Source organism: Phocoena sinus, chromosome 7, assembly GCF_008692025.1.
Source record: "Phocoena sinus isolate mPhoSin1 chromosome 7, mPhoSin1.pri, whole genome shotgun sequence".
Taxonomy (NCBI): Eukaryota; Metazoa; Chordata; class Mammalia; order Artiodactyla; family Phocoenidae; genus Phocoena; species Phocoena sinus.
Genome location: NC_045769.1, coordinates 37,418,967 through 37,436,780, shown reverse-complemented (window position 1 = coordinate 37,436,780; position 17,814 = coordinate 37,418,967).

Below are 17,814 nucleotides of genomic sequence, written 5' to 3'. Positions count from 1 at the left end.
GGACTGGGTTTTATGCAATATTCTTTCTTGGTGTTGTATCTGAAAGTATTCTCACAGAGATCCTGATAACTCTTGGTGGCTTTGATACAGTAATGTTCAGAATTTTTGTAACAAAGGGAAAAAATGTTTAGAGTACTAAGTGGTATGAGCTATTTTGATAGAGCCCATGTAAGTTTGATAATGAGAATATTTGGAATAATTATTAATATGTTACTATATTAATAATATTATTAATTCCAAAACTCTTGGTTATATGATGATACCCTCTTGATCATGACAGCCTCCTGATTTTATCCATGCCTTAGTTTCCTAAAATAACTATACTCTAAAGAAATCAATAGGAGCTATTAGGATACACTCTATTTTTATGTTATAGACTCCTAGGACCTCAGGGCTAATGTAGGTCAACTCCCTACCCCTACCTGGCCACTATTCCCCTTCACTCTCATCCCCTACAATCAGGGGGACACCTACTTCACAGTTTGTGAACTCAAATACCTTAGACATCAGACCATGATATAATGAGTATGATATTTATAAATGAGTAAAGCAGGCCTGAGATCCCACTCTCCTCTGAACCAGCAGTACTCAATTCTACCTTTTGTTTTTCTGCTTTTGGTAGAGACATGGGTACAGGACAAAGTGAAGAAAAGCACAGTGTAATTAAGGTGATAAATGGCACTTGACATTTTGCCCTTAGTTAGGGATGACTAACCTCCACGCTGGAATATTGGGCTCCACACTGCCCTCTGCTGGCCCTCCTTCTCTCAGTCAAGCCTGCTGTTTTAGGGGTTTATTTCCTCATTCTTGGCACCAAATTCTGTATCAGTTTGATTTGCAATAGAAAACAGAATTTGTAATAGAAATTACAAATTTGTAACAGAAAACAGAATTAAACTGGCTTAAATAAGAAAGTAGTTACATGGTTTAAAAACTAGAGGTTGCATTCCAGAAGTTGAAAGTGTTCGGGTGGGGTCTGATCAGGGCTCTCTGTGTCTCTATGTTTTGTTTGACTCTGTCCTCCTTCATGTGTTGACTACATTCCTATGCCGACTTCTCTTAGGTACTCAAATGGCTGCAGCAGCTTCAGGGATCACATCAGTATACCGTATTGTCCAGGACAAGAAAGACTTCTACCTCAGCCATCAAACAGAAGTGCTGTACAGTCACTCATGAGACTGGTCACTGTGGCCACGAGGACTAGATTACACTTATGACACTTTGGGCCCATCTCTGGAGCTGCAGCCTTGGCCAGTCACACTAAACTATGGCTGCTACTTACGTGGGAAAGAGTGAAAGGATGCAGAGGAGCTCTAGGCTTTAAGGTTCTCCCAGATCACCACCCAGGGAGAAGAGAAACAGTCCCTCAGGGTCCATATACCTTGACTCTACTTGGGGATTTGGTCTTGTCTGACCCACTTTGCCTCTTGGACCAACCACAGTTTGGAAAACCACTCTTGGTAAGGTTTGGGTCACGTGCTCACTTATGTGGCCAAATGTCAGGAAAGGCCCTGTAATTGACATTTCCTCCCATATCAGATGAATCAGGGAGATCATTTCCCCAGTGGAAGGAGGACAGCCAATGGGTAGAAACAACAGATGCTCACTCTACCTGATATTCATGTTTTGTGCTCTTCGATAAGGAGCTGACATCTCCCAGAGGTGATACCACATACCCAGGCCTTATTAAGGACAGAATCATAAGATGCACTAGTATATTTTTAAAACACTATGAGAACAATGCATGGAATTTATGTCTCAGTGTTTCTAACAGTTTACACTGTGGATATATTATAGACTGCAAGCTTCCTGAGCACAGCTCGTGAATCATTCTATGATGCACATATTCCTTCACATATTCCAAATTTTGGTTCTTAGCACAATGTTCCACCCCACCCTTTTCCCCGCTGTAGCATACAAACAAAGAGCTCATCAGAGAATCAAGAGACAGAAACTGGCCTCTCATTTTAATTCATTCACTCTTAAGAATTTCTCTTTGCCTGGAAGGAAGGGTGAACATCATGCAGGCTCTGGCCACTGGGTCATGTTAACTCACCCTCAGAGATCCTTACTGAGTGGTTTTTGAAAAGCTCCCCCAGGTAATCTTGATAATTAGCTATCTTTGTAAACCTCTGTAAAAGGATGCTCTGTGTTCTCCCCACCAAGATATTTACAGCCCGGTGCACAGATGATGTAGTGCTGGCCTCCTCAGCATGGGAAGTCAATGAGCCTTTTATGGAAGACACTTAGAAAAATTCTCTTTGATGGGGGCCTGCATTTTCTAGCATCACCATGTGACCACATCTGCTTCCAATGGAAATGGGAGCCACTAGCTGGTCTCTCCTTCTCTAGCCAGGTTTACCCACATCTATGTCCCCTTCCAAGACTCAGATTAGACCCATGTCAAGGAGGTACACATGAGGCTTTGGCAAAGTTCCTACCTAAACCTCCCTCTTTGTTTAGGGGTCTTGCTCATTTGCTTTTTTTTTTTTTTTTTTTGCGGTATGCGGGCCTCTCACTGTTGTGGGCAACTCCTCTGCCCTGTGATCCCAGCAAATGAGTGATGAGACCAGTTCTAAAGCTCGGGACTCTAGATGGTTGAAAGAATCCCACCTTCAGGAGAAGTGGGGGCAGAGGCAGGAGGAGTGGCGTCTAGGTCAGCACTGTCCAATGGTGATACAGTGCAAGCCACAAATGTCCACCATGTAGGTAATTTTAAGTTTTCTAATCACCACATTAAAAGAGTAAACAAACATTACCTGGCTTTGGGTTTGATAAGGATTAAAGGGAAAGTACAATCTTTTGACTGATCTCTTTCTTGATAACATGAAACTTTTGCTTCACCTTAATTAAATAAAGAAAAATCAATCACAAAAGATCTGGTCTGGAGAAAGGAGTTTGACAGATGCTAAGACAGAGCTCTGGTGCTCCCTCCATGGATCACAGAGCAAAACTGTAGGCAGGAACAGACCGTATGTTGTTCCCATAGCTTGCAGTGGGGGCCACTGTAGGATGATTTACTGATGAATTGGAAGTGTAAGGGGAAGAGATAAATTACACAGATTTGAAAGTTAAGGCTTACAAAGTTTTGTCTTAAAAATCTGTCTGAGCTGTAGGAAGTTAGATAATATTTAGAATACTGTGTATTTGTATTATTAGGGCATGGTCAGATAAAAATACTTGTTTTCAACTCTAAGTGTCATTGAAGGTTATTTTTTAAGGATTTAAATCTACACATACAAGGAAGAGCAGACTCCCTACACAGTTAAGAGGAAAAATAACAATCTCTGTGCTGTGATAATATTATCCCTGTCACGCATGTTTTGGTGGTATTGAATGTCTAGGTTTGTACAAATGAGAATTCTCAACAAAGATTTGCATGAATTCCATAGCCAAACTTAATTAAAACTGAAATATTGAGCTTGATACTGATTCAAACATCTAGAAATTGCCTAAACTTAGTTTAGCAGTGATGGCTATATTTTCAAGTGTCATTGAAAGTGAACATAAGCAATGTACTTCTACGTTCCTGAAAGGAGAGTTGGCAAAAAATATTAGGTGTTTCCTAATTTAACCAAAAATTCCCCGAAAGCTATCTGCCTGTTCAGGGAGAACATGCAAATGGACAAGTTTCAAGATATTGACTAAAGGTACTATGGGATGAAAGAAAAATAAATACTGAGCCTGAACATGATTAATTTTCTAACACTCTTTTGGTTGTTGTGTTATAGGAATACATAGTCTGGGAGATTTAGAGGGATCATAAATCTGTAAGAAATAGCAAAGTTAAAGAAATGGTACATCATTACTTTGTGTTTTCCCAGTGTTCAGTGATTAGAGTGCTAGCTGATGTGAATGGCATTTTTCTTTAAATAAATGCCCATATGCTACCAGAACATCATTTTTTGATAGATATAATTCAACTGCTTAGTTCATAAACAGGTGCAGACACTCCGAGACACCCTTCCATTTCTTCCCTTTCCTTCGCCAAGACCTAGATTTGCAATGCTTTAGGTATTAGTGATCACAGAGTAGATGCTCCTTTCTTATTTCCATCCTAAGCTCTGGTATAGATTGGTAAGTATATAATATACAGCTCTTGCTTTTATTAAATGGAAAATATTTCAGTTATTCTTCTCACTCAGAGTATTTATTGAGCACCTACTCTGGGTCAGGAACCACGCTGGGTGCTGGAGGATACAAAGATGAATAAGATGAAACCCTACACTTGAGAAGCTCACAGTCTAGTTGAGGGTAAAACACAGATGTGTCATAATTACAATGGGATATGAAAAGTGTAATGGCAAAGGACTTTGGAAATATTTCATACCCGTCAACACCAACTACTGTTCTTGTTAGCATACTTTAAGGGGATAACATCATATTGCTTCATTAGTCCATTCTAAAGCCCCATTGTGCATTAATTTGTACAAGTTAATAAGTGAAAAAAGAAAGTGGTCACTATAGGAGTTTGTACCCAGGTGGGAAGAGGACTAATTGGGGGGCATCAGGCAATATATAATGGAGCAAGTTTAGAAGGGGTGATAATCTGAACAGCTCTGGGCAGCCACGGAGTGTTTTTATTTATTTTAATGTAATTTATATTTTAGAGCAGTTTTAGGTTCACAGCAGTATTGAGTGGAAGGTACAGAGGTTTCCCATATACTCGCTGACCCCCTACATGCACAGCCTCCCTCATGATTAACATCCCTCACCAGAGTGGTACATTTGTTACAACTGATGAACCTATCTCGACACACCATGTTCACTCAAAGTCCTAGTTTATAGTAGGTTTTGCTCTTGGCATTGTACATCAAATAGTGTTTTAAGAGAGCTAAGAATTAGGGGGGATAACCAGGCAGGGCGTTGAACAGAAACAGGGAGGTGTCTGTTTCATAACATTAAGTAAGATTGGTCCCGACTTGGTCCTTTTGTTTTGTTTTCTTTCCACCTGCTCCTCAAGTATTAAGGAAAGCTTCATTGGAGTCAGGGAACAGGTCTTGTAGAGAGCAGTGAGTGGAGTGGCTGAACACTCATTAATATGCATGGTCCAGTGCAATGATGAATATGCTGACTTGGGGTCTTTTAAGTTGACTAAGAACAAGTGGAGCCAGGGCACAGCTCATTACTCTAAAAATTGATCATTAAAGGAAAAGAATTAAGTATGCATCTTGGATTACTGGTATAAACTGTTTTTCAGGGTAATCAAATGGATGAGGGAAAGGTTTCCCATTCAGAATTTCAGCAAATAAATGCAGAAGGAATAATAGAATTGGAAAAAGTTATCATTTTTCAAGTTCTCATGAAATAACTGATGCAGATAAGATCGTCAACAGATGGTAAAACCATTAGATGAAGTGTTGATGGGGAACAGACCTCTCTGATCAATCGAGCCTCAGTAAAAGTGAGAAAACCAGACAGGGGTGCCTCCTGTTATGATGCAGGATGAACACATGGCACCACTTTATGAGGTATTGTGTCAAAAAATCAAACGTGAGGCTAACTAACATGAATTAGGTTATTGAATTAGATCAACTCATAGAAAACACTGAGGATAGAACACTGAGGATACGCAACATCTGGTGAACATCTGGTGAAGGTCATGAAGGGTATGGTATCTTTTCTATATTAACTGATTCAGTTTCAAGTTCAAATAGACTTTTCCCAAGGTATGAAACATTTTGAGTAACCTGACTTTAGAAAATCTGTTAGTTGTGGTGGTACACTACAGTAAATTCCAAATTTTACAAACTGAAAAATTTGAAAGATTTGTAGGCAGATTCTTTGGCTGATGGAGGAAACCTTGGAGATTCTGCTCATAAACTGACTTTTTGGATTCCTGGTTTCTGGTCATAAATCAGTGTGAGGATGAGGAAGAAACGTGATGCATATGTTGAGGAGTAAGTTGGTTATCCCGTCCAGTTGGCCAGATTAGTTTCCTGTCAATATGCTAACCTAATATTTCTGATGAAATTTCAGCGAGTAAAATAAAGAGATGGACTGCTTAAAAATGACATGCCCTCCCCCCCAAAAAAATAAGTTAAAACAAGTATTCAAACTTAACAGTTGATCTTGACACTGGAGCAATGGTCCAATGGGGTCTATCAATTAGGATATGTTTCAGCTTTAGTGATGGAGAAATACCAGTAGCTTAGACAAAATAAGGTCTATTTCTTTCTTAGAAATGAGGAGTCTGGAGTTAGGCAACTCAGGGCTGTTATAGCAGTTCCAAGGTCATCAACATCCTGGTCTTTTTACTTTTTGCCCCATGTTGGTTTGTAACCTCATGGGTTCCCTGGGTGAAATTCGAAACTGGTCCTGTGCAGGTAGGGCAAGGAGAAACTAAAGCAAGAGGCAGAACACTCCAGCTTGGTAGGTGGCAGGTTTAATAATCAAGGGGATTTACATATGAGGCTTATCTTGGGTGGCTGCAAGATGAGTAGATCTCTGCTCCTGCCTGTCAGTTTATATAGATGTCTTAGTAACAGGGTTCAGTCATGTACACAGTCTAGATGGCCTCAAAAATACATTGCTCTCTCAGGGCTGCACCCTTGAAGTGGCTCCTAGAGTGGGAATGGTGGGCAGAACGTACATTCCAAGGACAGGGGTGGGGGTGAAAAGCCTTGATTGCCCAGGCCAGCTCGTGGGTCAAACAGTGGTCATGTCCTTGTGATGACCTCCTCCAACACTCCATCATCCTAGCTGCATCTCTATCTGTTCTATCTGTGATCCAGCCAGCTGGAAGGAAGAAGGGAGAAAGGACAAATGTTCCTCTGCCCTGCTGTGTCAATTCCCTGTAAGCATCCTTCCTAGAAATTCCATGTAGGAATTCCATTCACGTTGCACTGACCACTGGGTGACATGGCCATATTTAGATGCAAGGAAGGCTGGAACTGCAGCCTGTTAGGTGGGTGCATTGCTGAACTAAATAAAACGAGTTCTGATGCTAAGAAGGAAGGGCCATATGGATTGAGGGATCTCTATCAATGAAGACAGCAGACACTTAGGAGAAAATTAAAATCACTGTTCAAATAATTTCATTTCTGCAAAATGCTATGAAGTAGAACATTCTATGGAAGACCTAATTTTGTAACATATTTTGTGTTATTTTTAACAGTATGCCAGATTGCATGATTAAAAGAGTGTAAATCTGTTACATGTTTTTGGGGAAAGACCATTGGCCCTTGTTAGTGTGTCTAATTTTATATGTGTGTTATATCCCTTTTGATGACTTCATGGTCCGTTATTTTGCTACAGCCTTTTGTGTAATTTACTGAAAAGTGTGTTGAGTTCCGCATTAACGTCACCGTTTTTTCTCTTCTCATCCTGCCTCCATGTATGGCCTATTAGGCCAGAACAATGACATTTCCAAATCAGAGGTTGCTTAATAGTTGAGTAGCACCGTCATACTTTCTTGTCTAAGAAATCATAATGGAGGTTGGCAACCCAGCAATGGTAGAGTCTGCAGCTTGATTTATTTTGCATCCATTTCTGTCATAGGTCATTTCTCTGGGGAAGTGCATGTGCAGGAGGAAGTCTGTGTAGACTTTCAGTCTTTGAAATCTCAGGAATACAGCCTTCCCTAACCATATTCTGCAAAATTCCATTCACGATTGAGATAGCTCAGGATTTTAAGTTATCCAAGAGGGCTTCTGTAAGAATACATTCCTAGGGAACGGAACTGTGCAGAGCTCTCTTGCTCCCAAATGCTCCATATCACAGCAATATATTTTGTAAAGTTTGATTTATTATGTCAAAAGCTGTGTTATTCTTCTAAGCCAATCTCTTTTTTAATTCATATATCATGGCTTTATTTGAAAGAACGAATTGACTTTATAAACATGGGTAATGAAATACTGTCTACATACCACATTGCAATGAGTAAAAACGTAGGCTTTGGAGTGTGAAGACTAGAGAGACTAAGTCTGCCCCCTTCAGGCTTTGTGATCCTTGGCCACTATAACTTCTCGGAGCCCCAGTTTGCCCCTTGTTTACTTCTAACTAGATTCTAGTTTGATGGCCAGACGTTACTATGTGCCAATCACCATCACAGGCACTGGGAGACGACTGTGAACGAGATAAAGGCAGTTGTGGCCTTATAAAAGTTGAAGCTGAGGTTGCAGATCCCATTGCTTTCATAGGTTGCAGTTGCCTGAAGAGGAGGGAAGTAAAACAATCAAGGAGAAATGGGAATTGCTGTTGAATTTGAGGCTCTAGCTCATCAAAAGGTATTTAGATTAAAAAAAATTTGAAACACTAGATAGTCCTAATGACACACCTGCTATAGGGAGATTTTTTAGCAGTCTACTTTATAGCTCCAAATTGAGTATAGTGGAATATAAACAATGTCGATACAATCACAGGTAACTTCTCTGCTTGGGTGCTCTTCCCTAGAGGTTAAGAGCAGGGTTATGGAGGCCACAGCATATGTTTGGATCCCAACTTTTCCATTTGTCCAACCATGGTCACTTGCCCAATTGAATGACTTTGGGACTCTGGGCAAATTACTTAATCTCCATGTGTCTCAGTTTTCTTTTCTTCAAAATAAGAAAAATAATAGATTTAGTGACCTTGCATTTAACTGGGTTATGCATGTAACTAATGCATGTAAAACAGAACATGCCTGGCACATAATATGCACTCAACGAATATTAGCTCTTATTATGTCAGTGCATAGAAAAAGGACTCCCTAAGAAAGCTTTAAAGGGTGAGTTAGAGTTAGAAACAGTATGGGTAAAACACTGGCAGCTAGAGAGTGCCAGCTTTGTAGCTATACCAGAAGGGGCAAGTTTGATGAGAATAGCTAGACATAAATATAAATGGATTATTGAGACATTTCTACTCTTTGGTGGGGTAATGCTGTGATGGTTAATTTTATGTGTTAACTTGGCTGGGCTGTGGTGTCCAGATATGTGATCAAGCATTATTCTACCCATAGGTTCTTCAGAACCATTTTTTTTTTTTAGATTCCATATATATATGTATATGTATAGCTGATTCACTTTGTTATACAGCAGAAACTAACACACCATTGTAAAGCAATTATACTTCTATAAAGTTGTTAAAAAATTATTCTAGATGTTTCTGTGAGGGGTTTTTAGATACTATTTAAATTGAAATCAATAGACTTTGAAAAAAGCAGATTGCCTTCCATAATGTGGGTGGGCTTCATCCAATCAGTTGAAGGCTTACATATTGATAGAACAAAAAACTGACCTTCCTCAAGCAAGAGAGAATTCTCCAGCAGTCTGCCTTCAGATTTTGTCTGCAACTGGCTTTTCCTGGTTCTACAGTAAACTGCCTTTGGACTGAAACCGCAACTCTTTCTTGAGCCTCCAGCCTGCCAGCCTCCCCCATCAGATTTTAGATTTGTCAAGCCTTCTCAATCACATGAGCCAGTTCCTTAAAACATCTCTCTCTCTCTCTCTCCACACACACACACACACACACACACACACACACACACACACACATCCTATTGGTTCTGTTTCTCTGAGGACCCGAAGACAAACACTTTGGTTGGCAAGATAACGGCCCCCCAAAGATGTCCACATCCCAATCTTCAGAACATGTTACATTACATGGCAAAGGAGATTTAAAGTTGTGGATGGAATTAAGGTTGCTAGCTGGCTGACCTTAAAATAGGGAGCTGTGATATTGTGATTTTAAATAAGAGATATTTATTTGATCTTAATCCCCACCTCTGGCACAGAGCTCCTAAAACTGTTGGAATTTCCTAAATGATAAGAGTGATAAAGGTGGCTTGATATTTATAACAAACCCCTTTCAACCACTACTGGGTTTGTTAATGAAGTGACTTTTGGAAAGCATCTAAGGATGGGATGTGATTAGAGAGTGCAACCCCACCTCTGGGTAGGGGAGAGAGGCAGAGATTGAATCAGTTGCCAATGGCCAGTGATTTAATCAATCATTCCTATGCAGTAAAGCCTCTGGAAGAAACACAGAGGAGGGCATTTGGAAAGCTTCCAGGTTGGTGTGAAAATCTGGGGGGAGTGACACCCTGAGAGCGTGGAAGCTCTGTGCCCCTTCCCACATACATCTCTTCTATCTGACTGTTCCTGGGTTGTATCCTTTTATGACAAACTTGTGATCTAGTAAGTGAAATGTTTCTCTGAGTTCTGTGGCCACTCTGGCAAATCAGTCTAACCCAAGGAGAGGGTTGTTGGAACCTCCAATCCATAGCCTGTCAGCCAGAAGCACAGGGGGACAGCCTGGACTGCAATTGGCATCTGAAGTGGGGAGAAAGGCAGTCTGGTAGGACTGATGCTACTCCCGTTAGATAGTGTCAGAATTGAGTTGAACTGAGGATAGTCAGCTGGTGTTGGAGAATTGCTTGGTGGTGTGGAAAGTATACACACACTGGCATTGTCATAATGGGGAGGGCTTAAGCTGGATTATCAGGATGGGCCCAGTATACTCACAAGGGTCCTTAAAAGTAGAAGAGGGGCATAGTTGAGTTCAGAGTCAGAGGGAGATATGAACAGAGATGCAAACCAAGCAGTGACTTTTTATGAGGGATGGAGGGCGGGCATGGTCAGCTCTCCCACCCTTTTCTCTCCTCCTCTTCCCACTCCTTGCCCTCTGGTGTTGGGGTAGGAAAACGATTGGCAGAGGCTGAGCTTTCCTTGCTTGATGACTAGCTAGCCTCTCCTCTGTCTGATACTGACTGCCAATTGGACATGTCTGTGGGACAAGCAGTGTCCAAAACTGTGTCTATATGTGGTTCCTGGGCCAATGGGAGATCTTGCTTGGGCTCTGAACTCTTCTTCCATACTCCCCAAGCCCCACAGTATGTGGTACATTCCATCACCTCTTGCTCTCGGGTTTTACTTAACCAGCAATGAGACATCTTAGTGAAGTACTAGCAAGACTGCTGCAACAAGCCACCTTCCTTTTGGTCCACTTACCACCAAGAAAGAAGTGGATTCTTGCACCGCACAAGGTGGAAATTTGCTCCAATATCAGTGGTTCCAGGGTTGAGCAACTGGACAGCTTTCAGATAAGAAAGGAGGAGGTTGTCATTAGGACTTGACTTACGGGGTGAAGACACCCCCATTCCTTGAGAGTTATTCTCTTGGCTTTGGGGATGATAATAAATCCCTTTTACCCTCCTCAGAGTTAGCTTAGCAAAGGTATGGTCTTTTCACAGACATTACATTCCTCCAAAATGCAACCTTTCTCTTCCCTGAGACTTCTTATTATTTGGCTGTGGTGATAGTGGTGTTAGGGCTATGGGAAGAAATGGCAGTTTCTGGCAGCCCCAAGGGGAGCTGAAAGGCCTTAAAAACTGGCACTTCTCTGGGTCTCTAAACTTAGAATGTGGAGTAGTTAGTCCTTTGAGGTCTTATAATTCCATGAAAATTGGGGGAAAAAATCTCACTGGGCATTTGACACCATCCTTTATTATAGGCTAGAAAGGTGGTGTGGAGTCAGAGCTCTTTGGGTCTCCCAGTTCAGCCAAGGTGGGTGAAAGGAAGGGCCGGCCTTGTAGGCCATGTTAAGGAGATGGGACTTTTTCTTAAGAGCAATAAAAAATCATTAAAGGATTTTAAACAGGGGAGTGGTTTAATCTAGTGGTAGGATAATCTTTTAAGATTTTTTTTCCCCACTCCCTTTATTTTCTCCTTTCTTTACTTAATTCTGGTAGCCAGGTCCTTTTTATCTTATCCTCTCAGGACTTTTGCTGGGGATGGAAGGTGGACAAAGGATTTTAATTATGAGATGCATTTCTAGGTTTTAAAGAAGCTAAGCTCACAGAAGAAACAACACCTGTTTTGAGTGGGGAGAGGGGAGAGGGAGCCTTTGACGGTATTGAGGGAGAAAATAATTTCACCAAGTTTGAGAAGGTCCTGCAGTTAGAGGGTTCTGGAAGTAGCAGGATCATATCATACCTGTGTTCCTGACCCTACTGAGAGCTGATGTGTGGATCTGCCTTGGCAGTGAGTGGATGAGAGAGGTTCCAGGGGAGGTTGGCTAAGCACGGGGGCTCCTAGCCCCGCCCCAGGGCACAGGAACAGCAGTTCCTCAGACTCTGAGTGACAGGAAGGCTTGGGCCCTCTGCATTTCAGCAGTGAGCCTTGTTGGTTGAAGAACATAGAAGTTTTCAGTCCTGCAGGGACTGTGTCTGAACTAAAGGAAGGAGGATCCACATTCATGACATTGGATTTCTTCAAAATATGTCTGACTTTGGGCTCAGAATGTAATTTAAACACGATTGCTTTAAAGAAACATATTTCCTGTCCATCTGAGTTTATGGTTATACATTTGAAACCGTGCAACTCAGATTGGGACTTGAACCCTCATTCTTTTAACTAAGATCACACACCTGGTCTCAGGACTTAACGAAGCTCAGGTTCGTGATGTCTCATCTCAGAAAGAATTCAGTGAGAGACAAAGTGGTAGGTAAGAAGTGGATTTATTTAGAGAGAAACACATTCCACAGGCAGAGTGTGGGCCATCTCAGAAGGCGAGAGCGGCCCCATTGTATGGCGTTGTCGGTTTTTATAGGGGTGGGTAACTTCATAGGCTAATGGGAGGAGCATTCCAGCTATTTGGGGGAAGGGGTGGGGATTTCCAGAAATTGGGCCACCACCCACTTTTTGACCTTTTGGAACTGTCATGGCGCCTGTGGGTGTGTCATTTAGCTTGCTGATGTGTTGCATTTGGCGTATGCTGAGGCTCAAGTTCTAGTGGAAGTCCACTCGTCTGCCATCTTGGGCCTAATCGGTTCTAATCAGTTTTTCTTGTGTCCTAGAACTATCTCATTCTTTTAAAGGTTGTGCCCTGCCCCCTTCCCTCCTGTTTCAAATTCATATGATTAATGGTCAGATATACATTTTTGCAAGAGAATTTTGACTACAATGTGGGTTCTGGAAGGCAAGGGGAGATAAGGGAATCCTAAGCGAGAATCCTGTTCTGGTCAGAATCTATTCACGTTTTCAAGTTTTATTACTATACACTCAGCATTGACGACAAGAATATACACTTGTATGTCCACTGATGTTTTCAATTCTCTGTTCTTATTTTGATAATATTAGTATTGATAATATTAGTGTTGGAGCCTGCCCTAGACTATAACTTTATCAACTTACTAACAAAATCTTTTTGTGTGAAGTGAACCTTTTTACATTGATTCTATCTTCTTCTATTTGATGGTTTAAAACATTGTGAAGAAAAATGTTCCAACACATTCAGGAAATCAGATGGTTAAACAGTTTTTGAAAGACGAATCTTTCATCAGGTAAGAGTGGCTTGGGGGTGGCAAAAGGAAGGACATTACTTCACCTGCATTGGAGGGTTCTGAGTTAGTCACCAGACTTTGGGCAGAGTTAAATGGAAAGGGGTTAGAGCTCCTGGAGTCCCAAGAAAATATTAGGGGCACAATAGTACTTTCTTCAAATATCATCAGATTAAATTTTGTACCTAAAAAGCCAAGAGTTAGAAAAGATCTCAGGGCAGCTGACAGTATATAGCAGGGGTCCCCAACCCACAGGCCGCAGATCACAACTGGTCAGCGGCCTGCTAGGAACTGGGCGGCACAGCAGGAGGTGAGTGGCAGGCGAGGAGCGAAGCTTCATCTGCCGCTCCCCATCGCTCCCCAACGCTCCCCATCGTTCGCATTACCGTCTGAACCATCCCCCCCTTCCCCCACCATCCGTGGAAAAATTATCTTCCATGAAACCAGTCCCTGGTACCAAAAAGGTTGGGGACTGCTGGTATATATCACTTAGGATTCCTTCTATTACAAAAACAGAAAACCCACCAAGAGTGGCTTTAACAATAAAACATTTAATTATCTCACAAAATCAGAAGCCTGGAGGCAGGCAGGTCAGAGGAAATGTTTCATCTGCTCAGTGATATCCACGTGGCCTGGGCTTTTCCATTCTCTCCCTCTGCCAGCTCCAGCCCGACAGACTTTTCGTCCTTAGGCATGTTGTCTGATGATTGCAAGGTGGTCTCAGCAATGAGGAAAGTCATTTTTGTTCATTTTTCCTTTCTTTGTTCCCAGTACCTAGTACAGTAGGTCTACATAACTTTAACACAAAGTAGCTGCTCACTAAATATTGTTTGGATGAGTGCTTATGTTGTTTCTAAAGAGAAAGTTATCTGCTGGTTTTGTAATTAACTTTGTAATAGAACTTTACAACTAGCTTTAATTACAGTTACCGCTTTCTGACAAATGACAATAGTGAGGTAGATACGGGAAAAGGGATTACCTAGCATGATGTAGGTAGTTAGCAGTAGAGGACTCAGCCAGGGTGGGGCAGGACACAGCATCTAAGCTTTTCTTCTCCCCTCTGAAAGTCCTGCTGTGAGTGTGAACAGACTCTGTGTGGAGGTGGGGTGGCCTGGCTTTTCCCTAGTCCCCTTCGAGTCTCGTGTTATGGCAGGAACTCTGGGCCTAATTTCCTTCTAGTCTCAGCCTTAAGTTCCAAAACGCTGGTTCCTGCAAATCAGAAATCTTGGCTTACAAGATCATTGCCGCTCTGTTCAAAGGAAGGAAGGCAACAGTGAAATACGGGAGGCTGGGAACCACGATGAGATCTGCACAGTTTAGCCAGTTAATTGGGATCTTCTAGAGCTAACCCGTGACAGACTAACTGCATCCTAGACCCTGTAATCACTTAAATAAATGAAGAGATTCATAACTCGGCAAACCAATGAATTAATCAAAATCCAGAAGAGTTGAAAATCTGCCCGACAGCTGTCCTGTCTTCTCTGACAGTGCTGTGTAGTCTGTTGCAATGGTTGGAGCCCTGATAGTGCTGCCTAATGCTGGTTAGAGCACCACATTACACAGCCCAGAATTCTAGGAGGAAATTCCTATGGGGCCAAATCTGTTTCTAGGGAAAACATTTAGTTACTATAACCCATAGGAAATCAGCGACTCCCACCTCCCAGCCTGAAGAGTGTTTTGGGGATTGTTATGAAGACAGATCGAAAGCCAAGCTACTGTGAGTTTTCTTACTAGTGTTCATCCCAGCTGCTAACCAAGCGGAGAAAGACGTGTGATTGGAGGCTGCCCAGCCCCACTTGCTTTGTCTTTAACAAAGTTCTGACTTGCTTACTGTGGAGTCTCTGTTTTAGTTTTCCCCCCAATTTTTTCTGAAGCATTTAGGAGTGAAAGGGAAAAGTACTCTAATGAGATGAGTCTGCGGATGATAAAAACTTGGGAGGAATTAGGAATAGTTTAGGAGACGTTCTTGAAATGCAATTTGATCTTAATAAATGAAAGACATGGACTGAAACCAGTAAAAGGAAATTTAATAAAGTAGCTCACACAGGGAGAAATGAAAATATAGTATTCAACTGGGCAAAATCTAGCTTCAGTAATACTGCCAAGTAGGCTTTTGGGGATTCGTCTATTAATGAAATGATTATGAAATCATGTGAGCGTGTTAAAATGGCAATAGGTATATTGTTTTACATCAATGGGAATATCACTAACAACATTACTTTAGAAAGACCATTTCACCATACGTGAGACAATTAAATAGCTGTTGTAATTGAAGCAAGAAGAATAGTAGATTTGGAAAATAGCCCCCAAACAACTCATGTTGGTGGACTGAATATTCTCTGATGTCCAGAAAAAGAGGTAAGAGAAGATATCAGAATTGAGGATGACACAGCGTCTCTCTACCATCTACAGGATATGCCTTGAACTGCCTTATTTGCAGAGACAAAAGGACTTTTCTCTTTGGAGTTTGCTTCTGTCTCTGCAACAGTCTCCTTTCCTCTGCCTCAGCTGTTGGGTTGGAGATACTGTGTAATCAATAGAAGTATTCTGTGACTATCTTAAGACTGTTGTAGAACTGATCAACTGAATTCTCCCCTCTACTCTCACCCTGGCCCTTGGACATCAGGTACACAGACCTAGATTAATCATAAATGTGATTCATAACATACTCCTAACATAGATCTATTTATGGCTACTTTTAGTATTCAGTTATTTTTATTTTTTTCAAGGTAGTAAATATCTGTAAACCCACCACTTGAAACACAAGCCAGGAAGTTGCAATAATCTCCATCTGAACCCCAGGCTCCACTCCAACGTCTCATCACCCTGCCTCCTTTACCTGAGATGGCCATCACCTAAAATATCACGTTCATCATTTTTCCATTTTTTCTCCACGTTTTACATAGTTTTATTGCACCTATTTAGAATTCTAAAAACTACATTTTTAACGTTATAAAGAGTATCATAGTACATGTAATTGTTTGGGATTTACTTTTGTTTACTTATATTGCTGAGATGATCCATATCATTGTGTGTTACCGAAGTTCATTCATTTCTACTGCTGTGTAATATTCCACTGTATGACTATACCATGTTGTATTCACCTTTTCTCCTATTGATGGATATTTGGGTTATTTCCAGGCTTTTGCTACTGTGGAATACTGTAATGAACATTCTAGTAGATTTACTCTGCTAGAGCAAAGAGTTTCTCCTGCATCATTTTTATCATCATTCAAACACGTTCCAGTGTCTCTGTTGCTAAATTCACCTGTCAGTACCCTTACTCCACATTCTCTTGCAACTGCTGTTAGACCTCTATGGTCTCCTTTCCAGCCAAGACTCTTCTTAAAGTTTTATACACACAGTTTCTACTCCCTCAGTGTCTACTTACTCTTGAACACAATCTCTTCTGGCTTCTGCGCCTACCACTCCACCCAAACTACTTTTGCTAGGGTTATCAATGACTTTAATGTTGCCAAATCCAGTGGATTTCCCCACAATCTTATTAGAGCTGTTAACCAATTTGACTCTGTTGAGCATTCCTTCCTGAAAATACTTTCTTCTTTTAGCTTCCATGTCACCACATTCTCCTGGATTTCCTTTCTGTCTGTAATTTGGTCCTTTCTCCTCCACTTACTACTAAAGATACATACTGGAATTCATCAGAGCTTAGGTCTCTTCCTCTCCTCACTCTGTACTCCCCCATGGCGTGGGGCCCTATTTATGCCTATTGTCTTAGCAAAATTTGTAATAGTCTCCCTTTTCATTCTCAAAAGTGTCCCAGTTTGAGTGACAAAATATATGTTCTCCCTACCTCGATTCTAATGACACCCAGTTGACCCATGACTTCTTATTTATCAAATCTTCTGCTATCATCTTTCTTGGGATATTTGACAAGTTAATGTTTCTAAAACTAGACTTTTGCTTTTCCCTCCAAAACTTATTTCTCCCCAGTCTCTATCTTAGAAAATGGCACTTCCACTTACTTCATTGTTCAAGCTCTAAACTCTAGAGACGTTGTTGTTCTTACACCCCGTTCCTCAGCCCATCTGTCTCCAAGACCTGTCAATTCTCACCCCATTACTGTAGTCAAAGCCACTACCTCTCTTGCCTGGGAGCTGCAAAGGGCTCATAACTGACAACGGCTTCCACTCTTGCTGGCCTCTCTCACCCTCATCCATTCCCCTACTCTGATATTTTAAAAATATAAATCAGATCATGTCATTGCCTGCTTCAAACCTTTCATGACTCACCACTGTACTCAGAATCAAACCACACTGCTTTCTCTGACCTCAGAGGCTCAGCGTGCTCTCTTTCACCACTACTGATCTGGTCTCAGCCTGGGTCACTGTGCTCCTCGTACAATCTCTGGGCTCTGCCACTGCAGCAGGCTCTTCCCTGTTCCAGTTCCTTGGCACATAGAAAGCCCCCCATACCCAACTCACTCCCACTGCCCAAGATGTCTTTCTTCTGTAGATCTCACCTGAAGTATCACTTCTACTGGAACGTGGCATCACTTTGCACGCGTGTGTGTGCGGGTAGAATTAAAAATCACT